Genomic DNA, 25712 nt, shown 5'->3' on the forward strand with positions numbered 1-25712 from the left:
AGGAGAATCTTCCATTTTTACCTTACTTGGGCATCTAAATAACAAAAACTGGATTCATCAGACAAAAAATATGGTTTAATCGGGAACAAAAAGCAGACATGAAAAAGGGCATTGAAAATTAACATCATAAATAATTTCATCTTGGATAAATGTTCCATAAACAACAACAACAACAAAGATTGGTCAAATAAAATCCATCACATAAGTAAAATTTCCTTTAAAAACCCTAGGTGGTTATCATGTGTGCCATCAATGAACATTAGTACTGTAAGAAACATTAGCTAAGGGGCGCCTGGGTGGCTCAGTGGGTTAAGCCGCTGCCTTCGGCTCAGGTCATGATCTCAGAGTCCTGGGATCGAGTCCCGCATCGGGCTCTCTGCTCAGCGGAGAGCCTGCTTCTCTCTCTCTCTCTGGCTGCCTCTCCGTCTACTTGTGATTTCTCTCTGTCAAATTGTGATTTCTCTCTGTCAAATTAATAAATAAAATCTTTAAAAAAAAAAAAAAAGAAAGAAACATTAGCTAACTAGACTATACCATCATTTGTTTTCTTACTTAAGTAGGTTCTATGCCCAGTGTAGGGCTTGAAGTTCAAACCCTTGTGACTTCAAGATCAAGAGTCACATACTCTACTCACTGAGGCAACCATGATTTTAAAAGTGAAGAAAATGACCCTCTAAGAAGTGATTATCCCAAAGTCTTCCAGCTCTTTAGTTGCAAGCAAAAATCGGAATCAAAATTTCTTGGCTCTATTCATTCACTCATTCATTCACTGAATAATTTTTTACTGAGCACATACAATGGCCTTAGGCATTCAGAAATGGGTTAAAGTGATGAGCAAAATATACAAGATCTTAGCCATTTTGGATCTGACATTCTAAATAAAGAGATAAAACAAAGAAGGAAATAAGTAAAACAAAAAGACAATTTCAGATTGGGTGCACACTAAAGAATTTGGTGTAAAATTTGCCAACTAAGAATTCAGCTGTTTGATAGTACTTCTCTTCTTAACTCTTCATATTTCTTTCCTCTTTTCAAAGTTAAAAATAAAGAGAGATTTATTAGTGATCTGCCTTTCATCCATCTTAGTGATCAAGTTCTCTCAAAAGACACACACATATTCATGAAACACATCAATATTTGTCATGCTTCATCAAACTCATGTTTGTCAGCTGTCAAACATGTCCACTTTTATTAGAGATTTCCAGTATCTGACTTCTGCAGTTTTCAGGTTTTTGAGTTTGTCCCTGTGTCATAGAAGAAGTTCAAAAACTGAAAACCCAAGACCATGTGCTAAAAATAATTTCAAAAGGTGTGGGAGTAAGGATTCTCTTCCAGAGTAAAATGGTTGTCCCTCCATGGTTATTTCTCATTCCGTGTGATTTTTCTGTGTAGAGAACAAAAGAGAGTTTGAAATATGAGGTGGGGTGTGAATCTGGCTGCTTGTAATTCTATGAAATTATACTGACTGTCTTGTCTTCAATGTCAGACAGTAGAACTGCTTCCTCTAACTAGCAAAAGAGATGCTCAGTGCTTTTGTCTTTCATTTTTTCTTAATGCATAATTTATGTATAGCCCATTTATTAATAACCATGAAGTGTTATACCTGGAAACCTGCTCACAAAAGAACAGAATATACAGAATTAAAATGAACATTTCATAAGGTAGATATTATCTTTATATTAAAAAAAACACTTGTCCTAGTTAATTCTTTCTGAGAATGTTGGATAAAATCCAATAGAAATATTCAATTATTAATATAACCATATTTATCAAATTAAACAAGAATTCCAACTATATCCTGGTTACTGATAAATCTCAAGGGGAATAAAACACTTTTTATAATGACATATTCTACCTAGAAGAGAAAATATTTCAACAAAGCACCATCTCTGGGAGTTCCTTGAAGGCAGAGAAACTTTATTATTCATCTTGTATGTATTTTCCTTGTTTAACCTAACAGCATTACGTTGTAATGATGGTAAAATCTACAGTAGCTAATATTTATGAAATAATTAGTATTTGTGAAGCAACAATCTTCTAAGTCAGGTACTATTATCATGTTATGGTACCAATGAAGAGAGTTGAAATATTTTGCCCAATGTCACTCAGGTAATGAGAGAGGAAGAGCTGGGATTTGAACTCAAGCATCTGACTCCAGAAGCCACCTTTTTAACCATTAACTCTATTTTTCACAGCTTGTTTAGAGAGGAAATTTAAAAATCATTTACATTAAATTGAAATCCAGATAGATTTAGCCTTCCTGATATGTCATTAAGAACACAAACTTCTGGATAAATGTTGGGGTAAAAGGTAAAACATTTAGTTCACTGAATAATTCTATGTGTTCCAAACATTCTAGGCCTTGTAGAGGTCTAGAGCTGAGAAAGGGTTTTAGCAATCGTTCTAGTCCAATCCCTTCCATTTTCAGATATGGATCCAATCCTGAGTGCCATACAACTTACTAATAGCAAAACCAAACTTCCCAGTTTCCAAGTAAAAATGTATGAGTTCTTAACTGTTTCTATTTTGTTCATGCATTTCTCTGAAAGTGAATTATACCTAGACTGTTGCTTTTGTAATATGGCAGAAAAGCTCTTAAAAGTGTCCTCTACCATCCCACTTCTGATGCCTGTTACCATCTGTGATCTCCTTTCCCTAGGTGTGAATGAGATCTATGACTTGCTCTTCACCAACAGAAAATGTAAAGACAGTGGGATGTATTACTGACATGTATGGGATTATTTGATTACTTACATAAAGTCATGTAGAGCTCCCATTTTTGCAGGAGCCTCTCTTGCTCTTTCTGGCTTTGATGAAGCAAACAGTCTTGTTGGAAGGTCCACGTGGTAAGGAACTGAGGAGAACTACCACTATCAGCCAATGGCCTGTAAGGACCTCCCCCTAACAGCTGGTGAGAAATGAGGCCTTCAGTCCTACATCCACGTGGAAATAAGTTATAGCAGTAACTTAAGTGAATTTGCAAATGAATCCTTCCCTAGTTAAACATTCCCCTGAGAACTCAACCCTGAACAAAGCTTCCCTTAGCCCTCTTTCAGAGGACACACCTCATCTGTGTTTGGACTCCCAATACATGGAGATCCTTAGATAATAAATGTCTGTTGTTTCAAACCACCCCGTTTAGAGCAATTTCTTACACAACAATAGAAACTTAATACATGTCTATTATGGCAAGAATCTGATGCTGCGTTTAATTATTGTCAAACTAAGTAAGTTTAGCTAGGTATAGTTTAGTTACTTTTTATGTCGTGGGAGAACCTCAGTAAATACTATTGAATGAAGGATTAATAAAAACATCTTTAACATTACTAAGGAAAAAGTGAGATCTGATCTGCCTGCCTCTCCTGCTATTTTTTTTTTAACTTATTGCTTAAAAACACAGCTCATTCTTGATTTGTGTGTATATGGAGAATAAAGTTGCAGTCAAAATGGCTTTCCTTTGAATCTCAAGATTAGAAAAGAAGAAATGATTAGTCGCTAGAACTTTTTGGGATTTTTTTATATGTGTCATATGCATAATGCTCTCATAGCTCTGTATGTTACTTTAGGGTCAGTGCTATAAAGCACTCACTAGTGTGGCTTTTTAACAATCATTCCATGTTTAAGTTCGTTTAAAAAACTGCTTTTGACTAAATTCTTCATCTTAAAAACTTTACATTACCCCTGAATAGGCATTTATTCCCTTCCTGTGTGATTCAGGCATTCTATAAAGCCTGGTAAAAAGTCTTCAAAAAGCAACTAGCTATGAAAAACAGATATGAGGATTTGAGTGTTCAGTGAAAATGCTAACCATTTTTTTTTTTAATGTGACTATCCATAAAATTAAGATACACTGGAGCTATTTCTATAGTTATCATTTGTCATTGACTATAACATTACTAGGATTATAGGCAAATAAAGTTAAACTACAGTAGCCATTAGAACAATCTTGAATTTAAAACATAGGGCCTTCATTTTGTACCCTTAAATGAATTTGCAAAACTCTTCCCAGGCATATAACATTTCTGGTGTCATGGCTAGTGAGAGAGATCTTACCTATATTTTAAAAAATTTGGATCATCCAGTTTTGCTTCATTTTACAAGTGAAATATTGAAGTGCATGGAAGAACCAATTCAAGGACAAGAAAATGGTCAGTGACAGAATAGCATTGGCAATCTATTCTCCTGAATTTTATTAAAACACAAAGACCTCTAATATCTTGTGCATTTATCAGACATCAGTAATAGAAAGAGTCACAAAAGTAGAATATACCATTTATGTGTTCCTGTCTTGTCTTAAAATACAAGAACCTAATATGAGAAATCTTATTTTCCATAAATAGATTTATGCATTCTGATGCATCAGGGATACCAGGCGAAGGTTAATAAAAGGAAACTAGAAGGAGTCATCTCTCAAAAGAAAGGGACAGAAATGCCTGGGTGGCTTAGTCAGGTGAGGGTCTGCCTTCAGCTCAAGTCATGATCCCAGGGTCCTGGGGTTGAGTCCCACATTGGGCTCTTTGCTCAGGAGGGAGCCTCCTTCTCCCTCTGCCTGCCTCTCTCTCGTTCTAACAAATAAACAAATAACATCTTAAAAAGAAAAGAAAGGGACAAATCTTAAGAAATCTTCGTTGTGGAGGAGTAGGTATACAGTACGTCAACACATCAAATAATTGTTTAAAATTAATTAATAAGTAACTATGGGATTCATTGTGTTTGCTGAATCTAAATCATTAATTTCTGTACTTTTGAAAAAACTCCAGTTACCATTCATCATTCTAACCACACATAATGAAAACCAGAATATTAAAAATAATGAAATTTGGGGAAAAAAAACTAGAAATTCAAAAATCTTAAATTAGTTATATATTATTGATAACACATGAAAGCATTCAGAATTTATTTCTGGAGATTATAAATTATGTTTCAATTTAATAATTTACAGTCTCTCTAGATGTTAAGTATACTACATTAGATGAAAAAGTAGAACAACTATGAAAACTGAAAATAATTTTAGAAAGTCCAGTATAACCAAATGCTGTCCTACTCTATTCACATTTAAAATTGAAAATCTACATTTTAGGGTTGCTTTTCATCCATTCCAGAATGAAAAATTGCCTTTTTCTTATTCTACTTAGGCAAAGGAGTAAAAGTGTATAGAAAAGGGAACATATTCTTTTTTTCTTTTTTAAAGAAAGGTGCAGGAGAGGCGAGTGAAGGGGCAGAGGGAGAGGGAGAGACAGAATCTTAAAGCAGGCTCCACCCCCAGCTCAGAGCCCAACAGGAGGGGGAGGGGGTGGGGGAGGGGGATGGACACTCAGTCTCAGGAACGAAGTCAAGAGTCAGATTCTTAAGTGACTAAGCCATCCAGGTGACTGGAACATAATTATTTTTTAAGGTAACTTTTGGGATACAAAAGCAACTGGAAAAACTGAAAATAATATTTTACCAACATACTCTAAAAGAAGACCTCCTGAAATAACCAGTTTCATGGTAACACTGGGGCATCAGTTAAAATGAGAAAGCTTTCACCAGCATCTATTGGCTGGAGCGTATGAACTTTGCAACTCTTTAGAACCGCATGGTTTTCATATTCAGTATGCCTGCATGCATATATGTGTATACATAATTGCTATGCCTTGTACCAAGGATATGAACTGTGTAAAATTACTGTAGGAAGTTGTAAATGATGTATGAAATGAGAAATCTTTGCCCACTGGCAGTACATAGATAGAACAGAGATAGTGACGTGCAATCTCTTCTCTGTCATTTGTCATAGTATTCATCTTATAAAAAGCAGAACCTATCAATAAACCTGAGTGTCAAACATGCATACTAAACAATTATTTCTCTTTTTTTAGGTCTCCCCTCTTTCTTGAAAAACAGTTTACACAAACCTTTGTGCCCAAGGTAAATGTAAAAAAACTTCTCTGTTAATGATTTCAATTGCTCATCCAAAAACATTAAATGCAGAAATTCTAAATAGGACTGTGGAAGGTGACTTTATACTGATACTCAGTACTGCTGAGTTTTGAGCCTTGCCATCCAAGGTAAATCTTTTTATGAGGACATATATAAAGGCTTTATCTACAACGTCTAATATGCAACCATTTCGAAAAATCTGAGGGTAGCACTGACAGTTTCATCTAGCATCCCGATGGATGAAAGATTTCAGATTTCACCCTGTCATTGACTGGCAGAAGTAAATGGAACAGCACCTCTCTCCTAAATTAGTGCTAATATAAAATTATTGTGATTGACTCCTCAATCCCACTGACCAATTCCCAAATCAAATATTTGATCAAACAATGATGGTAATTAAACTTACATTTATTCATTCAATGCCATCTCATCACAACATATTATAGTATCAGGAAAACAAATCTGAGAACAGAAATAAAAACAAAATAAAAAAAAATCTTTGCAAGGCAGCATATTTTTTGGGTTACAGAATTTAAGTGTAGAAACAAAACCAGAACAAGTGAAGTAAAGCTGTATCTATGTACAAAAATAAGGCCAATATGGTCAAGTAAGTTCATGAAAGCATGTGAAAGCATAAGCCAAAAATATGAGGTGATATTTTTTGTGACACTTGAACTTTATGATTTATATACACAGAAGGAAAGTTCAATATTCATGAAACTGCATCTTTCCAAAACTGGAATGTGTTCTTTCATGTGCCAGTCATGGTTTTATTAAAATAATAATATAATTAAAATACTAAAAATAACGAATATGCTCTGGCATCTGACATTTTTTAACAGGATGCTATTGATAATTCTTTCTAAAAATTGTAAAACAAGTATTTATTTACCAAATGAGTTCATCTCTTCTTGGAATCACACTGATTTTTCTCTTACTCAATGAAATTAGATGAAATATCTGATTTTATTTCCAATCAGTAGACCACACAGATGAGCAAATTTTGTTTTGCATATGAGTCACATAAAAATGATGGAATCGTTTTGTTCCTGTGAATAGAGTGAAAAGAGCATAAGACAAAACAATATCTGCCTTTGGTTTATTTTCTCAGTGGAATGTAAATATTATCTTATTACAACAAGCACATAAACAGCAGAAATTCATTTAAATTTTTCAATCTCAAAAAGAAAACCCTTCAAATGTTGGCTCAGTATTTAGAACCTATACATTTTCAGTAGCACATTTAAGGTTAATGTACACAGATACTTTTGTTTCTTGTTTTCTTTCCCTTCCTTCCATCGCACATGCCCCATTTTGGTTTGTAGGATTCTTGTCGCTGAAGTACTACTACCCACTCAGAGCCTTGTCCAAGACTTAGCTCTTGTTACTCTTTCTAGCGTATAGAAAATTTCTCAGTTCCTCTATTCTCCTTCTTTCTAAGTATTGAAATGTACTGAAACTGTGGAACCAGGATTTTAGCATCTGACTGCTTTGCAATTCCTCTCCCATGGCATTTTCATTTTTCATTGTTTATGTGATCAAAAACACAAAAGCTGGGAAAATTCTGAGAATACCAGCTGGGTGGACAATTAAGGGAACACTTGCTGAAGTCCATACGTCAGATAATTATCCCCGCCATCCATACAGAGATGCTGTCAAATAGAGTCAGCAACCACATATTTTGTTTCCCACGAAAAGTAAAACATCTCCACTCCACCCCCTCAACCCCCAACCACGACCACAACGCTGGGATTAATTTATATCAGGGAAATAGGAAAAATTCTGTGAGGCGAGGAAAATAGGGCTTTCTTCTGATATTGATCAGATCCTCTGGGTTAAAACAATCAGTAAAATCTCTCTAGTTTCAATTGTATCTGTTTTTAGGTAGAGACAAGTGTTTAAAGATGATTGTAGGAGTCATATCATGAGAATACACACTTTTATTTCTCTTTGTGTATATATAAAAATGTGTCAAAATCTGCATAGGATTTTATGCAATTCACAACACATACACATGGATCGCTAGATCAGAGATCTCCCCTATTAGGAAATATTTGTGTGGACTTTAGCTGACTGAATCCATTGAAATATTTAGACCTACTCATTGAGAACGTTAAGTAGAAGTCAAAATTCACCACAATTTTCCTTTAGCTAAAATGTCCATTAACTGTTGTCTCTTCGTGAAAATTTTGCAGGTTACCTTTGGTTAATCAGAGGAATGGAAAACATCTGTCAAGTTTTTTGTTGGTTCAAAGCAGATTTCTGTTCTTCCACCACCTACTTCCCACATTTTCTTCTGGTAGCTCTACTTCCTGCTAATCATTTTCCCTAATACCGCTCTAGAGATATTTATTCAGCTGATATCTAAATTTGACATGGGAGTTCGTTTGCATTTTAAAAATCTACATTTGTTAAAGTTTTAAATAAATAAATAAGTAATACATAAAGTAGCTTACCCCACACTTCCTTTTAAAGATATCTTTTATCCTGAAGAATAGCGTTTTGTTAAATTTGTTATATGTGATTCCTAAAATTGGGAAAGCACAGTCTTTAGTTTTTTTAGAATTCATTGAGTCATGAAAATTCACATTATTTGTAAACACTATCCATTTTCCCAGAATATAATCAGAAATTGCATGATAGATTATTTTATGATTCATACACTTTTGCTTAATCCTCATACTAAAAGGTAATTCAATTGTTTTCATGGACCACTTAATTTAACCAATTTTATTATAAGTATGAAGCCAATTATTTCTATCTATTGAGAATGTAGTTAACTTGTTTCTTAAAAAATGATCACATCTGCCATGAAGACACTATGAAAACTTTTCCATGTTGATAAATACTGATATATAATAATGCATGGTGAATTATGAAGTAATGAAATAAGAAATAGAATTTTGACTATTGGAAAAGAAAAAAAAATTTCAGCCCACTCGATGACAGGTAACCTAAGTCTTTTAAAATAAAGATATGCAGCCCTCCTTTATGACAGCTAACTTCTTTGGTTTTGGTCCAGATAAAGTTCTCTAAACGATTACCAACATTTTTATAAATTCATTTTTGCTGTGTTTTTAAGAGTGTTCAAAAATTGTCTGCCTTTGGCTCAGGTCATGATCCCAGTGTCCTGGGATCGAGTCCCACATCGGGCTCTCTGCTCAACAGGGAGCCTGCTTCCCTTCCTCTCTCTCTGCCTGCCTCTCTGCCTATTTGTGATCTCTCTCTGTCAAATAAATAAATAAAATCTTTTAAAAAAAATTGTCTTGATGCCTATTAGCAGTTAGTTCTATGGATTTTATTTATCAATTTATTTGAGATACAGAGAAAGTGAGAAAGACCATGGGTGAGGTGGATGGGGGAGGGTTAGAAGAGGGAGAGGGAAAACAGACTCCCCCCTACCAAGGAGGAAGTCTGACACAGGGCTCTGTCCCAGGATGCCAGGATCATGACTGGAGCCTAAGCAACCACTATACCGAAAGTTGAGCTTATTTTTTGCAATAACATAGATACCTACATTACTTGGACACCATGCCAAAACCAGACAAAACTGAATTTAAATTACAAAATAATATCTTTCTGGACTTTAAAATGTTCTTTGTTTTATGTGCTAAGTTCTGGTAGCTTTAATTTTGATAATATGGGGAAATATCAGTTTACCATGAGAGGAAGAAAATTAAGTAAGTAACTTTAAAAAATTACCATTAAAACATAATTTTCACTTAAACATGGAATAAAATGAAATTCCATTGTCATTAGATTAAAATCTCTATAACATACCTGAAATATGTTTGCTGTTTGGGAAAATATGTTGTTAAATGCAAAATTGTCCATGAAATCTTGTGTAGTCAATGATTGCTTTGTATATAAAATTGAGTAGTAATCAAATTAGTTAATGACATGTAAAGCACTATTTGCAAGCATCCTAGAAAACTGAACTACCTCAACTTACATTCTACAAAAATGTGGATACCTATCTCATTTGAGCACTGTACCAAATATATTTGCACCAAATGCAAACTGATTTAAGTCCCAAATTCTAACTCAAAATTTTGTTCTAATTTTGAAGACTATATAAATGTAGAATGTAGACTATACAGCACAATAAATAACATTCTACTTTGAGTTACTTTAAGCTTCAAAGTTTAAGCATGCTTTATGGGGCGTCTGGGTCACTCAGATGGTTAAGCATCAGGTCATGATCTCAGGATCGTGGGATGGAGTCCCACATTGAGCCCCACGTTGGGCTCCCCACTCAGCAGGGATTCTGTTACTCCTTTCCCTCTGCCTCTCCCCCTGCCAATGCAATCTCTCTTTCTGTATCTCTCTGTCTCAAATGAATAAATAAAATCTTTATATTAAAAAAAAATCATGCCTTGCTAATCTCAATAACAAGTTCACTAGTATAGTATAGTTTAGTACAATATAATATTATATATTCATCTTAAGGTCTATATTTAATTTCTTTTTTATTGTTATTATAATACATTTGCTTTTATTCAAAGACTTTTTTTGGCTTCCTTTTTTTTACTTTTTTCTCATTGATTTTCAATTTATCCATTATTTTAGCGTCTTTCCCTAATTATCTTCTTTCGTCTATGTTTTCTCCACTTTAATATGAGATTTTCAATCTATGGTCAACGGTTTTGTCTTTGGAATGATAATAGGGATTCAGATTCAAGCATTTGTTTATTCAACAAAACTGTCTTGAGCGTTCTGTTAGTCTTTTTGCCCCTTCAGATCCAATTTCTATCCTTCTCTACTCTCTCATTGCCTGCCAGAAAGCTGGCCTTTATGGTCTGAATCAATTGGACTCCAATCCGTCAGTCTTACGATTGGGTTTATGTAATGGTACTGGCATGAAGTAAGAGTTTGTAGTTGCTGCTTACCCTACCTGAGCCAGTAAGGCAGCCCTCTCCTATAGGTAGAACTCTTTTCCATGTTCCAGTAACTCCTGACTCCCCTTGCTCTTTATGACCTAAGAACAGCTCTCTTGTCAATTTCTTTTAAACCTGTCTGTGGTTTGTAAATGAATTCTTCTCCAGATCCCTCTGGATCTGAAAAATAAATAAATAAAATCTTTTTAAAAATTTTTCTTCAATTGTCCCATTGAGCGTGTCATCTATTTCTGATAGATCTGATCTCCTACTCTATGCCTGAATTTATAGTCTTTTCTATATACAGTTTTGTGGATCTTTTGAAAAAGTTAATAATATAACCCACACTTTATACATAAAGAAATGAAGACTCAAAAAGTTTAAAAAAAACTTTCCCAGACACTCAGGTAATATAGAATGTAGCCCAAAATTGAATCATGGTATCCTACTCAAAGTCTAGCACTCTTTTTCCTATGGTTTAGTTTTCTACTACTCCCTCCTAAATGTTTTTCCATTGGTAACAGTGGAAATATCATCAGTGATTATTTACTGAGAACCTATAGTATATTGTAATGTATTGAAAATGCATCAGGCTAAATTCATAGGTATAGAGGAACAATAGACATGTACCTGACTAGTAATCATTTTGGTCAAGGATCTCCAGCTATGAACATATTTTAGTGTATCAACACTGAATTTAAGATGTCACCTTGTGGGTCCTTGAAAGCATGAGAATTAGAATTCCTTCTGTTTATCCTTATTGACATACTAAATAGATAGTTGGACTAATGGAAAGACAGACAAGACAGCAAACTATGAACAGATCTGGGAGGGATAAGATAACCCTGACCTAGATACCAATGCTAACCATGGAGAGAACCCAGTACGTCAGTTTATTGACAATACTAGCTAGTGGAGACTAATGAAGAAATGTAGATTCTGGGGTTCAACAGAGCTACAGAGAAACCCTGGAAATTTGTCCACAGACAGTAAAACTATAAATTCTGAGGAAGATGGGAAACAAGAGTACTAGCAAAAATTAGGTAGGAATCCGGAATGCTATATACTCCTCAGATTTGTTCTGAGGAGTAAATAAAATAAGATATGCGAAATATGCAACCCAGTGTTTGACACAAGGCATATATACGGTATAACAAATAGCATGGGGAAAGCTACCAATAATCATGCCTCTAACAAGATGGAAACAAGATGTGGGTTGGGTCTAAGATACAAGGCACCATGTAACAGAGAGCTTAACTAGGGTAAAGAAAAAAATGGGGAATCAAGGCATGAACTGAAATGGCTCAAATATAAGCACATACCCTCCATCCATGCGGCCCTACACAAGACTCCAAAAGACAAATGGTCCCGCTAACAGCTCTTCCACAGGCTTCCCTCCACAAACACTCTCAGTTCCTTCGAGTATTTGAAGTTCTAAGTGTATGATACAGATTAGACCTATTTTCCCCACATCTGACCTGTGGCTCAGATTTAACAGTTTCTTTCTAATCAACACCCTTATTTTGAAATTTCAGGTGTTAGGAAATCTGACCAGTCATTATTGGTCATAAGATAAGAAGGGTTTTTAGGCTGAATGTTGTCTCCTCAAGATGTTTGTTAACCTAAATAATCTTTCATTGTTTCAATATTTTAATGTTTGAGGGGACTACTCTCATCTGTAGAATTTATTTGTAATCATTAGCAACACAGAGCTGGTAAGTTTTGGTGTGTTTGTGGCGGGTTCTTTCTTCTCAGAGCCTTATGAGGGAAAAGGCCAAGATACTGGGGTTTGGGGAGTTATGCTGCATCCATGCCTCTGCAGAGATTATCATTCTTTCTTGATCTGAGCCAGAAAATCCAGTTGTGTTCAAACAAATTATTAAGTTATCCATAATTATTTGTTATTCAATTTTTCTCAATTAATTTGTACATTTAATATAATTCATAATTTTAATAATGCTAATTTTTTGGATTTTTTTTCTTGGAGATGACAGAAATTAGCAGTAAAATTAATTTAGAACAATAAAGGGGATATTTAAAGATGTATAGAAAGGGGAGTAATGAGCATATACAAACGTATGAACTATTACAATTGATTAAGATTAAAGCAGCTCTAATTAAAGCAGTGTGTATTTTAGACTGATGCACAAACTTCTAGACAGATGTGCAAACTAAAAGAATAAAATAATAAATTCAAGAATAACACTATCTGGGTGCCTGGGTGGCTCAGTCAGTTAGGTTAAGGGTCTGTCCTTTGTCCAGGTTCCAGGAGGGCTCCCTGGTCAGTGGGGAATCTGTTCTCCCTCTCCTCTGCTTCTCCCCCAACTCATGCTCACTCCGTCTCTCAAATGAATAAATAAAAAATCTTTTAAAAAAAGAATAACACTATACATGCATATTAATATACACATATTCTATATGTATATATAATCTGTATGTGTTTATATGCATGTGAATACACAAATATAATTAAAGGGAGCATCATAAAAAAGAAAATAATGGTGTTGGGACCATTTATTAGCATTTGAAAAAATGTAGGCCAATAAAACAAACAATACTCTATAAATGTTAATTTAAAATTTTCAGTTAAAAACTACAGAACACTATCCAAACAATGGCAACACTAAACAAAAATAATTTAATAATTACTTAACTCTAGAGAGGTAGAAACTTTCAAAATTTGAAGTTATAAATAAAATCGTTAATAAAAATATCAACAAATTTGGCCATTAAAAACGCTGAAAAGTAAACAGCATAAAATAAAAGGAACATAGTCAAAGAAGAATATTTGTATCAAATGTTAGTGTTACATAAAGAATTCTTTCTAAGGGAAGAAAATGAGAAATAAAGACAAAAGATGTTATATAGAATTCAGGCAAAAGGAAATATCTTTTAGAAATTAGAAATCAAAGAGGGAACAATAATCATGGTATTTTCTAGTTAAAAAATGCAAATTAAAATATCAATGAGGTATTTTTAGTTATTATGTTTTAATAAGCTGTGTTTTTTGTTTTGGTTTGGTTTGGTTTTTTTCTGACTCAGTACTGGTATTACTGCTATTTCTGGTGCCTGTTTAAGTTGGCAAAAATCATCCGGAGAAAAAACTAGGAAATACCTTTAAAAACTACAAAATATTCACTTTTTAATTCAAAATCAAATTTCTTAAAACATATAGTAAGAATATAGGCTTAGTCTGATTCTAAAATAAGGCATAACCTTTAGAGAAAAACTTCAAGGGCTCTCGGGTGGCTCAGTCGGTTAAGTGACAGACTCTTGGCTTCATGATCTCAGGTGGTTAGATGGAGCCCCAACCCTGAGCCCCTGCCCTGAGCCCCAGCCCAGAGCCCTGGAATGGGGCCCTCAGTCCAACAGGGAGCCTTCTTCCGCTCCCTTTCCGCCTCTCCCCCAGTGCATATACAATAAATACATAAATCTTAAAACTTTACAAAGCAGAGAATAAAAAGAAAAAAAACCTGCTAGTAGTTACTCATAACCCCGAATACAGAATTAAGCCCAGATAAAATTTTGATAAAATTTTCCTGATGTTTTTGTACAAATACAAAATTTTATGTTGTGGAGCTCTTAATATATAAATGTATGTGTGTATAACGCAGCTTTTGCTTTGCTTTTTCATTTAAATCACTAAAAAATGTTGACAAGAATCATTTTTGTGTTTTCTACTCCTCTACTGTATATTCATGCTATGATTTATTTCATTGTTTCTTTATTATTGGACATGGAGGGCATTCTTCAGATTTCCACGGTTTAAATAATAATGCTCTCTATAATAGCCAAAGCTCAGAAACAATCTAAAAGCTGAAGAGCATGAATGGTTAAGAAGGAATACATCTAAGCTGTAAAAGTTAATAGAAAGTCTGCAGGACAATGGAAATATGCTTATGACACAATGTCTACACTTTGAATTACAATTCAGTTTGGAAACGTGGCTTGATACCTCACATCGTATAAGCATTAAATGTTCGTCTCACTTCTATTTAACAGGTAGGACTTGCAGGCTGGTGCAGCTCTGTACCCCTAGTTCTACAGTGTGTCTGTTTCAGGCACCCTGTGGGTACCCAGGATTGTTAATTATATCATTAAAAGAGTAAATCTGCTAATGCAAGACGAAGTAAGATTAACAAAGCTTTGTTCTTTTTTTTTCCAGTGAGTTGTTTTCCTTTCTCTTGTTAGCATGTAAGCATACTTTAATCTTGGGCTTTTGGGCTGGGAACAAATGATGCTCCCTAGATTGGAAAACTGTTCCACCTTAATGCTATCCTGAGGTTACATTTAAAGAGCAACAGTTCGCTGTGTGGAGGTGGGCAGTACAGATTTATTTGCTTCCTTTTCCCTTGCATACAGAATATATCAGAGTGAACGAAACTCCAGAACCAACGTTTCCATCAGATGACACCTGTGATAACAGATGGCAGTCAGTCATGTTTTTAACATCAATATTAAATTAGAATACAAAATAATGCTGAATAGCTCTCAGAGAATTTACTTAAAGACAGCTTATAGACTATGACAATTCTGGTGAATTTCAACAGTAATAAACTAGTATGAGTTGTTTTTGTTTTTGTTTTTGTTTTTTGTCTTTAGCAGTTTAGAAAGTACTAAGTAATGATATACGGTGAAGGTAGACGTGAAGCCTTAATTTATTTTTCATAAGGCTCATTTAATTCATGAATGAGATATGGTAGAAGATTTAGGAGTGCTCATTCTCTGTGTTTCATCCAGGTGTCCAGCACTTGGCTATACTGTGCCCTATGCAGGGGCACTTTAGCAGTCCAAATTATCCTAAACATTCCGGCTTCTCTGAACTGTGCCTGCAGTCCAGCAAAGCGTCTATCCTTGGCTTGTAGCTGTCAACAGGAGGGGAGCCTTGTGGTCACACACGAGGGCACAAGTCACCGAAGTCAAAGGACAATGAAGAGACGGGATATTTGTTATCTCTGTCAATGTTAAAGGGAAAGATTTCTGCTTTTTTTTTTTTCCTTCTAAAATTATATATGCACTGCCCAACAGACTTTGGAAAGAAAGCAGAAAATTGGAAAAGAAAAAAAAAAAAAGTGGAAAACTTATCATAAATATTGACCTCTCCTGTGGAAGAGATTTTGCTATTTATGAACAATTTCACTGTTTCCATGACTGCTTGGTAGAAGTCTTAGACGTCAGCTTATGTACACACGTAATTAATTATTCCTTCAGGGAAACAATCTCTTCACTTAAGGGTGAGAGAGGAAAACACACTATGTTTCTTCCTACAAACAAGGCAATGGGAGCTGGAATAAAGGAGGACTTTTTTGCTTTGTTTTCTCATTCATGAACCCGCACATGTACACACACACATGCATATACACACAATAGTGACAGATGCAGAGCCTTCAAAGGTCTGAAAAAAGCATGGCCTTCTCAGTAGTCCATGACATAAATTAAATGCCTGACTTTACACTCTCAAACTAGTTTCATGGAATTACTATTTCCCCTACTGCTCTTACTTCATAGTTTTGGTCAATAAATATCCCATTGGACTATAAATTTCTTAAATATAGAGACAGTATCTCATTCACCATAGCAGCTGCAGCTCAGTTCAAAAATGTGAATCCTGTGCCAACTATGAAACGCAAATTCTACTTAGTTTTATATTTTGTTTATAGACTATTTCTACCACATATAAAACCAAATTATTAAAGTTTAATGCTTATGAACTCAACAAGATTGTACAATCAAAACATTCTGAATTATATCTGTTTCTCAAATTTTTCTCTCAGATTTGAGTCTCCTTTGATTCTTGAGAGAATCCTCAAAATAAAAGTTACTGATTTGAAATATCATCCATTAATGTAACATGTCAAAATTGGAACTTTTCAAATTGCAAACCAATATATACATAAGGACATTAAAATATACCATGCATTAATCTTGGTAATCATGGTTGCTGAGGATTTACACAGTGCCAGGTCCTGTGCTATTTCACAGAATATTTAAAAACCATTGATAGAGGTGTCTCTCTCTGTTATTTTAATCTACATTTTATACAAAAGGAAAACTGTTCTGAAGAGGTTAATAACTGGTCTAGCATTACAACACCATTATCAACTGGAACTAGAATTCAAACTTTTTTTCCGTGATTCTAAGGCTTCCACTTTTATATACTTTTGCTCTATTGTTTGCTTAGTGATAATTGTGTACCTCTCTGATGTTCTCTGTTTCCACCATGATGGTTGAAAGCAAACTGCATTGGCCCAATTCTGGTTTTCACAGCACCCTAAGGAAACAAAACAAAACAAAGTAATTTTTATTCTTTTAAAGATTTTATTTATTTATTTATTTGACAGAGATCACAAGTGGGCAGAGAGGCAGGCGGGGGGGTTGGGGAGCAGGCTCCCTGCCAAGGAGAGAGCCCAGATGTGGGACTCGATCCCAGGACCCTAAGATCACGACCCAAACTGAAGACAGAGGCTTAACCCTCTGAGCCACCGAGGCACCCCAAAACAAAGTAATTTTTAACCTCTGAATGACCGACGTTGGGATCAAAGACCTATGGCCTCTTTCAATAAGATTTTAATCAGAGCGAATACGTATTTATCCAATTAACATCTACTGAGCCCCTACTATCTCGGAGGCATTCTCTATCCATAAATAAATTCCATAGTTTTTTACTGAAGCAAAATACTTTTGTTACCACAATAGAGTGTATACCTGTGATGGGATTTGGCTTGATGGGTATGCCCAATTTTCAAACAATCTGCAATCTTTATGAGTAAATAAAACAAGCAAATTTTAGTGACTTTATTTTTGAGTAGTGAATGCAGCAACAGTAATAAAAGCAATCATTAGCGAGAGCATAAGAAATTAAGCACTTAATCTGATCCGGGAAGTAAAAACAGTAAAATCTCTCACAGTACCATAGGCTTATACTTGATCTCATACAATGATATGTAAATGCAACAACCACAGCTAAAGAACATTCTTAGAAAGGAGCACAGCACAAATAAGTCCCATTAATGTTACAGACACATATCATCCGAAACAGATACTTTCATAAAGAATACTTTTATTTTTGCACATCTTTTACAAACCTGAGAGTGAATTTATGCCACTCAGAGTGGTAGGGGTCTAGACACCATCTCACTAAAAAGAACCTTGATGATTAAACCTGTCACGTCCAACACTCTGACATCTATACCCTGGACTGTGCATCTAACTCCCACACATTTATCCTTCTTCAGAACCAAATAGCAAGACTATCAGCTAACTTTGGCCAAGAGCACTTTCTTCTTATTTCTTAGGAGAATGAAGGGCTGTTTCTCCTTCACTGATAGAGACTTTATTTTACTCCTTTGTATTAAAAAAAAAAAAAATTGTTTACCCAGCAACTATTAGGAAAGCAGCATAACTGCTCAAAACAAAGGCTGGGTCCTGTCTCTAGCGCTGATCTGCTCAGTAGACTTAGGCAAGTTACTTCATCCCTCTGTGCTTTGATTTCCTTAATCTGTAAAGTGGGGCTCATAACAGCACCTATCTCAGTGGGAAGCTGAGCAGGTGGATATGACAATGTACATAAAGCCCTCATCATTATGCCTGCCACATGGTGAGCAACAGTCAACAATGACAAGAATGGTGGCTACCAACCTCTCTGTACCTGTGTCCTGTGAGAATTAATCAGGTTTCCTCTTCTAATCCTTCCCTTCTCTCTCTTGCAATCTCTTAGTAAATGAACTGTTTTATTTCATATGGAACATTCCAACTGAGTCCCTTCTCTGGGACCCTCTGGGGAGGGGGAGGATAACAGTAGACAGAGGTAAGTATCCCGATACACTTTGAAAATATATGCCAAGTGAAATAAGGCAGTCACAGAAGGACAAATATCGCATGATTCCACTTACATGGGACATCTCAATGGTCAAATTCACAGAAACAGAGATTAAGATTGAGGTGAGGGTCAGTGGGGAGAAGGAAATGGAGACTTGTTCAATGGGTATAAAATTTCAGTTACGTAAAATGAAAAAGTTCTAGAGATCTGCTGTAAAATGCTGTGCCTATAGTTAAGAGTAGGGCACTATACATTTAAAATTTGTTAAGAGGGTAGAGGTCATGTTATGTTATTTTTTTTGCCACAAGTTTTTTTGAAGTATTCTGAACTATGATAAAAAAAAAAAAAAAAAAGACTAGGCCAATAGTGGAAATATGTGCTTCCTATGCATTCTATTTGTTCTTATTAAATCCCTAAGAACAGAGACCCAAAGGATACTTTCAAAACTCAACATTAGAAGTTAAAAGTTATCTGACACTTTGAGCCAGTTTCTTCCAATCTGTCAGCTGCTGTCTCTTAGAGAAATTTTATGCCCTGAAGCAGTTGGGGAACACAATAATTCATAAGTGTGACTTCTAGGAACACCCACTTTACACAATACCAGCACTATACATCCAAAATCCTAAGCTGTAAAATACAAGCATAATGGAATCAACAGGATGAATATTTGGAAGGAGCTGTGACTTCAGCAATTTCAAAGCTGTTATTTAATTGTAAACCACGCCTCTTTTCCCAAACACTTATTTCTCAGATTAACTAGGAGCATACAGATTGGTATTGTGGAAAAAATGCGGTTCTCCTACATAGGAATGGTGACACTCTTACACAAATTAAAAGGGCACAGCAAAGAATAGCATCACAGAAATTAAAAATGCAGAACACAATGATTACAAGTTTGTGTCATGTGTTCGGCCATTTCCGATCATATACAGATAAGACTTTCCATAGGAAAAAAGTCTGTGAGCATATCAGCTCACAATTTCAGTTCTGAATTCAGTGAAGGAGTAGCTTCACTAGCCTAATAAAATAAGGGAGAAACAGCCACAGCCTTCAAATGAAGATTACGTTTATTAAGCACTTAAAATGGAAAGAAGTCAGGGAGTGGCAGGTTGTAAGTTGACCAATTAAGGCACCTTCTTTGAAGGTTATTTCTTCATCCTTGAATAAGAACATAAATATAAAAACAAAACCCAAAACAAAAGCTGTGAAGACTTTGAGCCTCTTAACAGCTATGCTGATTTACTGTAAAATTTTACATGTTTTCACACTATAGGACCTTTTAATTTTTCAACATTATAAAATGTATTTCTTAACACGATACGATTTCTCTTACTGCTTATTAATTTTTAAGTTCTTTAGAAAATAGAAATGTAGAAGTAAAAATAGTTTAACCTCTAAAAATTATTTTAACCTATAGATATAGAAGAATCCTTGCAAAAATAAGATCAAAATTCTTGGTATGTTTTAAAAGAGATATGTACATTTTGATATCTATCAAACACTTAATAAAAGATTACTCCTCAAGGCAATTTGCAAACTATGGCTTCATCTAGATATATGTCAGTGTAAATCAGGAACCTTCAGCTCACCGTTTTTCTAAACAAGTATGCCATAATCTTTGCTAGCTCTGTTTCCACGAGGCCATCATAAATCTACCACATGGTACTGTCTCCTCAGAACACAGTCACAGATTCAAACACTTGAAAGCCCAGTGAACTATACATACAGCAAGTCTATGTCAAGAGTTAGTAATCCCCTTCACCTGTGGGCATATTTCATTTTCACAAAATCTTCATAGACATGCATCCATCATGCTGAAAAACATCCCATTATTATCGTACTTGGTTGAAAAATACCTTTTCTGTTAGTCTATAATATGAAAGAGGAATGGACACTCTTTTTAATGTACACATATATATAGTTTGCATATAATATCTACTAGATTACCTAAGGTGGACTTTGGTGAATTGAATGCAAACATAGATTTAAAGAGCAGAAAACATTTTTTTTCTCAATTTGCTGCTACTGATATTTAATTTGCTTTGATCTAAACATGTTAATATTATCCAAGTGGAAGAAGCAAGTAAGATTCGTTATTATAGATTTATTTCTAACAGTGAAAGTGTCTACTAAAAAAAGTAAAATAAAATGTATAAAAGTATTTAATTTTCAGTCTTCAAACTTAAATGGTATATTAAAAGCAGGAAAAATGTAAACCTTTGCCTTTTCTGGAATTATAGTTTATAGTTTTGTATTTATTGAATGCATTCATAGGCTCCCTTAGGATGTGAAATGTATGGAAATATATGTGCATTGCTAAAGAAAGAACTAAATTTATTCTTTCCCCACATCATGCTCTTCTTTGCAGTAGAGGTTTTTAATTCAATACAGAGCTAGAATGAGATGGAGCCAATTTCCTGGTCTATATGTGTGACAAATGCTGAAAGTGGCACAAGATTAACAAATTAGTTGAAGTATAGATCTTAAAGGGTTTTTTTTCTGTGTCTCTAAATCAAAATTCATACTTTATATGAAATGAAGCCTTCTTTAGAATTCAATAATGACTAAAGGTCTTTTATTTCTCTGTATTTAAGATAAAAGGATGGGATGACAGCTACCAGCATTTTTTTGAGCAAATATTTTTATTTGTAAGAAAGCTTATAAAGATTATATATTGGAGTTTGAGATGGTTTTGATTGTAATCCTGCATCTTGGGTTAGTCACTGCAATGTGTGATTTGGAGAAGATGAAACATTCCAAATAACCAGTTATTCCCCCAAATAAAAGCATAAAATGAAAAACAGGAGTAAAATTTATTTATTTCTCTATTTTTATGGGTATAAACAGTGTTTAAAATGTTAGGTGCTTGATCAACATGCTTGCTTTCCTAATAGCATTTGTGAGCCTGGTTTTAAGTACAAACTCTCAGGCGTGGCTGTTCTACCTAACCTCAGAATCATGTGCTTGATATAATCCAGATATCTGACACCAAACAATAAAAACATCTGTGACAATAAAAGCATGTAACAGTTGTGGAATTGTTTAATTTGGGAGAAAATGGCTACGTTTGATAATCACACATGCATGACTTGATTTCTCCTCTTCGTCAAAAAACGTCTATATTTTGCAAATGGTGGTTTTTTGGTTTTGTTTTGTGTCGCTTTGTTTTGTTTTGTTTTTTTAAGGAATCGACTTAGGACATGGAAGAGCTCTTTGAAAGGTGTTCTGAAATACATGGTTTGGATTCAGCTCACTCATTTCCGGTTTAGAGTCTTGTCCGAGTCCACCTGTTTTTTACTTGGGCTTAAATTATATAAAAATACAGCATTTTAAAGCAAGTGCAGCCTTACTTGTTGTACCCAAACACGATAACATGCTTAAAATTCAAGAAGAGTTCTGTGCAGGTTGTACGTCTCAGTCACCCAATCCCCTTTCACATATCTGTTCATGTTGACAGACTATGTCATAATACATCAACAGAAAGATCAGCACAGAAGAACAAAATTTCATCACCTGACAGCAAGAGGAAAACTGATTTCCAGTATTAAATTAGTAAAAATATATCATTACCTCACTTCCAATAAGCCTACTCCCCTTAGAAGATAAGGTGGCTGCTATAATCACACAAGGATACGCAAAGACAATTAGGTTTGCTTCTATCTTTGGTGTCACCCTTTGACAGCCTGTTCTCATTTTATCTTGCATGTTATTTATTTTTTATATATCTTGGAAGCAACTTCGAGAATTAAAAGCAATTTCTTAATGAGACATGTGGTATTACATACATAAAAACATAGATCTGCCAAACCTTTGAAGGACAGGTTATCCTATACCAATCATTGGCAGGAACTTATTGACCATTGAAATGGAAATGGGGATTTAAGCTTCTGATAAAAGTTAGATACCTTTTTCATGTAACATCTTGCTCTGTTTGGATTTCAGTAAAAATTTAACAATACCTGTAATAAATAATGTCTTTTGCAGCCCAGGGCATCATCTGGCACTTCGGCTTTAATTTTGCCCCTGTTTGAACACTCTACAACATATGCACTTCTCTTTTGTCTATTATCCTAGAGTTGTGCTATTCCCAAATATTGACATCATCTACTTTTATCAGCATTAACTGCTCGGAAGCTTCCCAGGCTCATGCTCAGCTCTATTTCTTCCTATTGATTATCTTCCTCACTCCAGCAGGTAGCTAGCCAGCGAGGCTGTCCTGAGAAATAGCTTCCAATGACTTTATACGCACAATTTACACGGAATTGTTTAAAGAAGATATTAGCCTCAATACAAATCAGTGAAGCTCATTTAGTCAATACTGCACAATTCTGCTGTTGGCACCCTGTCACATGTTAGTCTTTACAGTTAGCTGCTGTACCCAATCTGCACCTTAGCTATAGTATTTAGTTTCATATTAAAATGAAGCCGGGGTTTTTTTTTTTCCGCTTTTGCTTTCCTTTTTGAAATCTTTTCAGTGTACTTTTTACATCACCTCACTGAGCCATGTGATAGTAATATATTTTGAAATATAAAAACCTGAGATTAAATGTTTGATTTTTGACAGTGTTCTTAAATATAATAAATTCAAAAGGAAATACTGTTAAGTTAAAATGGAGTGTTTTTCATTAAGTCCAATCAAATGGTAGACAACAAAGGATCTTTTATTTGAGAATATGAAGTGAAAATGAAAACCAGAAAACCTTTACTAAGAAAAGGTCCAGCTAAATTATGTTGGAAGGAGGTCTCCAGATTGAGTTTGGGTGTTTCTTTTGCTAAAAGTGAATTAAACTAAGATATGTTATGAAGAAATATTTTACAAAGAAGCAAGCTTAATGCTTTTTGGAGATGAAAATAAGGTCTAAGGACAGTTGACTTTGAAAATAATTCTGAAGAAAGATCACATATGAAAAAAATTGCCACAGCATCTGATCTTTTCTTATAATCATAACAGGGAAATGTTTGGAGGAAAGTAATGCTAGTCCCCTCTTTCTCTTCCATAGAAATGCTGTAAAATTCTAGAAGGGGTGTTTACATTTCAGAATTACTCCTCCTTAAACTACTGGCTTATGATAGTTAATGAGATGATATCCAAATGTTGAAAACAGGAAAATTCAAATGAAAATCTAAATGTGAAATATAATATAATGAAATAACTAAGCAACATAATACTACTTTGAATGTTTGTGCAAATATTGCAAAATGAACTGCAATACATTAAAATTCTTCAGTGGTTGGGTAATACATAAGTGAAGGTTTATATATAAAAGCTTTAGCTATCAAAAAAAGGGATCTTTAAATCATACTTCCCTAAATTTTTTACTTGAAAACATCACTAACATCTTGGAGTGCATTTTGAAAAGTTGTCATTAAATCAATTTGCATATTTCTTTGCAAACTGAAATTCAAGGTAAGAAGAAAGCATAGTGATCAAAATAGTCTATTTGTTCTAAAATGCAGCTTCCAGCTTTAGTGGCTGAGTGGCAGAAAGCTTTGGGGAATATGAATGTAGAGAAAACAATTTCAGTTTTGGTGATTTTTAAGAACTATATCTTTTTTGGGAGTAAAAAGTATGAGTTGAACAAAATAACAATTTTAAATGATAGCAAATAACAGCATCTTGAACATTAATATAGGAAAGCAATTAAAATAGAATTACCTAACAAATTATTAAAAATATTTCAATATTTTCTCTTTTTTCTACTATAAAATGTTGAAGGTGATTTTTGTATGACCTTTGCTTTCATTTCTTTTCTCTTTAAATATCAGTAGTTGGGAGCTAGAGCTCTGAAGCCCAGGTAGAAAAGACATGCTAAGAGATGGCCAGTTTATCCTGACCGTTCATCTTCTCACACATTTATTGCGAACTGACACTCATATAACAGCTTTTTTTTTTTTTAATCACAAAGATTCAACAAAGAACAATTCCAGTACCAAGGGAAAATCATACTCCAGGAAAAAGAGAAATGTCATAATTGCTTATTCAGGTTGCATAAATGCAGGCATGGCAAAGACAAGTGCAATATTTGTGTGTGACAGCATTTTACCATTTAAAGAAGTCAGTAATCTAGACATGATAGTATTTAGATGTAATTGTATGTATGTATGCATATATCATATGTTATATGCAATGTACAAATATAAATTCCAGCTCCAAACTGAAATAGATAAACATTATTAATCTTTTTTTGTTCAAAATATTCTTTGATGAATATGTTCTTATGTATTAAGTGTATCTCTAACAACTAAATTATAAAATCTTTATGCTAGTCCGTTTACCATGTGATAGTCTTATATTCAATAAAATTATATGGTTTACATAGTCACTTAAACATAAGAACACTCTCAAGAAAGCAAATGCACATAAAACAATACAGGTTTTTAAAACTAACAGCAACAAAATAGATCAACATTTCATATAAATTAAGATGCTGATTTTTTTCCCAAAAAACTTTGTAGATTATCCATGAAGCTTAAAATCTGAGTTTTGTTTTCAAATTATGTCAAAACATAAAATTGTTAAACAAAGATGTTTCATAGTAACTTTCAAAACAAACTAATTTTTTTAAAAGTAGTTTTGGTTAAGTTTCTAAAATACAAAGGAAAAAATTATTTAAGTTTCTAAAATACAAAGGAAAAAATTATTTTGACTAGATCTATAATTTTTATAAGCCTTATAAATGCTCATATTTGTGATCATATTAAAAATTCGTATTGGATCCAGTTTAACTGCTTATATAGATTACCAAGATGATGCCCAATATCATGTATATCATTTCACTGAATTATTTTGTAGCAAAAAAGTGCCACACCAAATCCAGATATTTCAAATAAATCTCTCTTCCATAAATATTCTGGCTAGCAGAACCTAGACAAAAAGAATTTTTTACACTAAAAACTAGTTTTAAAAGCAAGATATTGAATTGTATGGGACATTCTCTTTTTTAAAAGTATAAACTTATCCAAATTAAGCACCTATACACATGCGTGTTCCCGCACACATATTTTGTTAGGAGAAATTATATTTTTATCCTTAAAGTAAACTGAATATGAACCCGTTAAGGTGATTAACATTGTAATCTATGTAATTACCCAGCTTC

The 25712-nt window shown here is 34.2% G+C and overlaps 1 protein-coding gene across 1 annotated transcript in view; it reads right to left on the minus strand.

Annotated features, from left to right (window-relative positions):
- Window positions 1-8380: 8380 nt before the first annotated feature.
- The window catches only part of LOC132013160 (uncharacterized), a 32882-nt gene continuing 15550 nt past the window's right edge, over window positions 8381-25712 (minus strand). The window contains exons 2-3 of the transcript XR_009402898.1: window positions 16992-17067; window positions 8381-8446 (exon numbers count right to left, since the gene is read on the minus strand). The gene's annotated coding sequence lies outside the window, so the exon portion shown is untranslated. The remainder of the gene's footprint in view (window positions 8447-16991; window positions 17068-25712) is intronic.

This window comes from Mustela nigripes, chromosome 3, assembly GCF_022355385.1.
Source record: "Mustela nigripes isolate SB6536 chromosome 3, MUSNIG.SB6536, whole genome shotgun sequence".
Lineage (NCBI taxonomy): Eukaryota > Metazoa > Chordata > Mammalia > Carnivora > Mustelidae > Mustela > Mustela nigripes.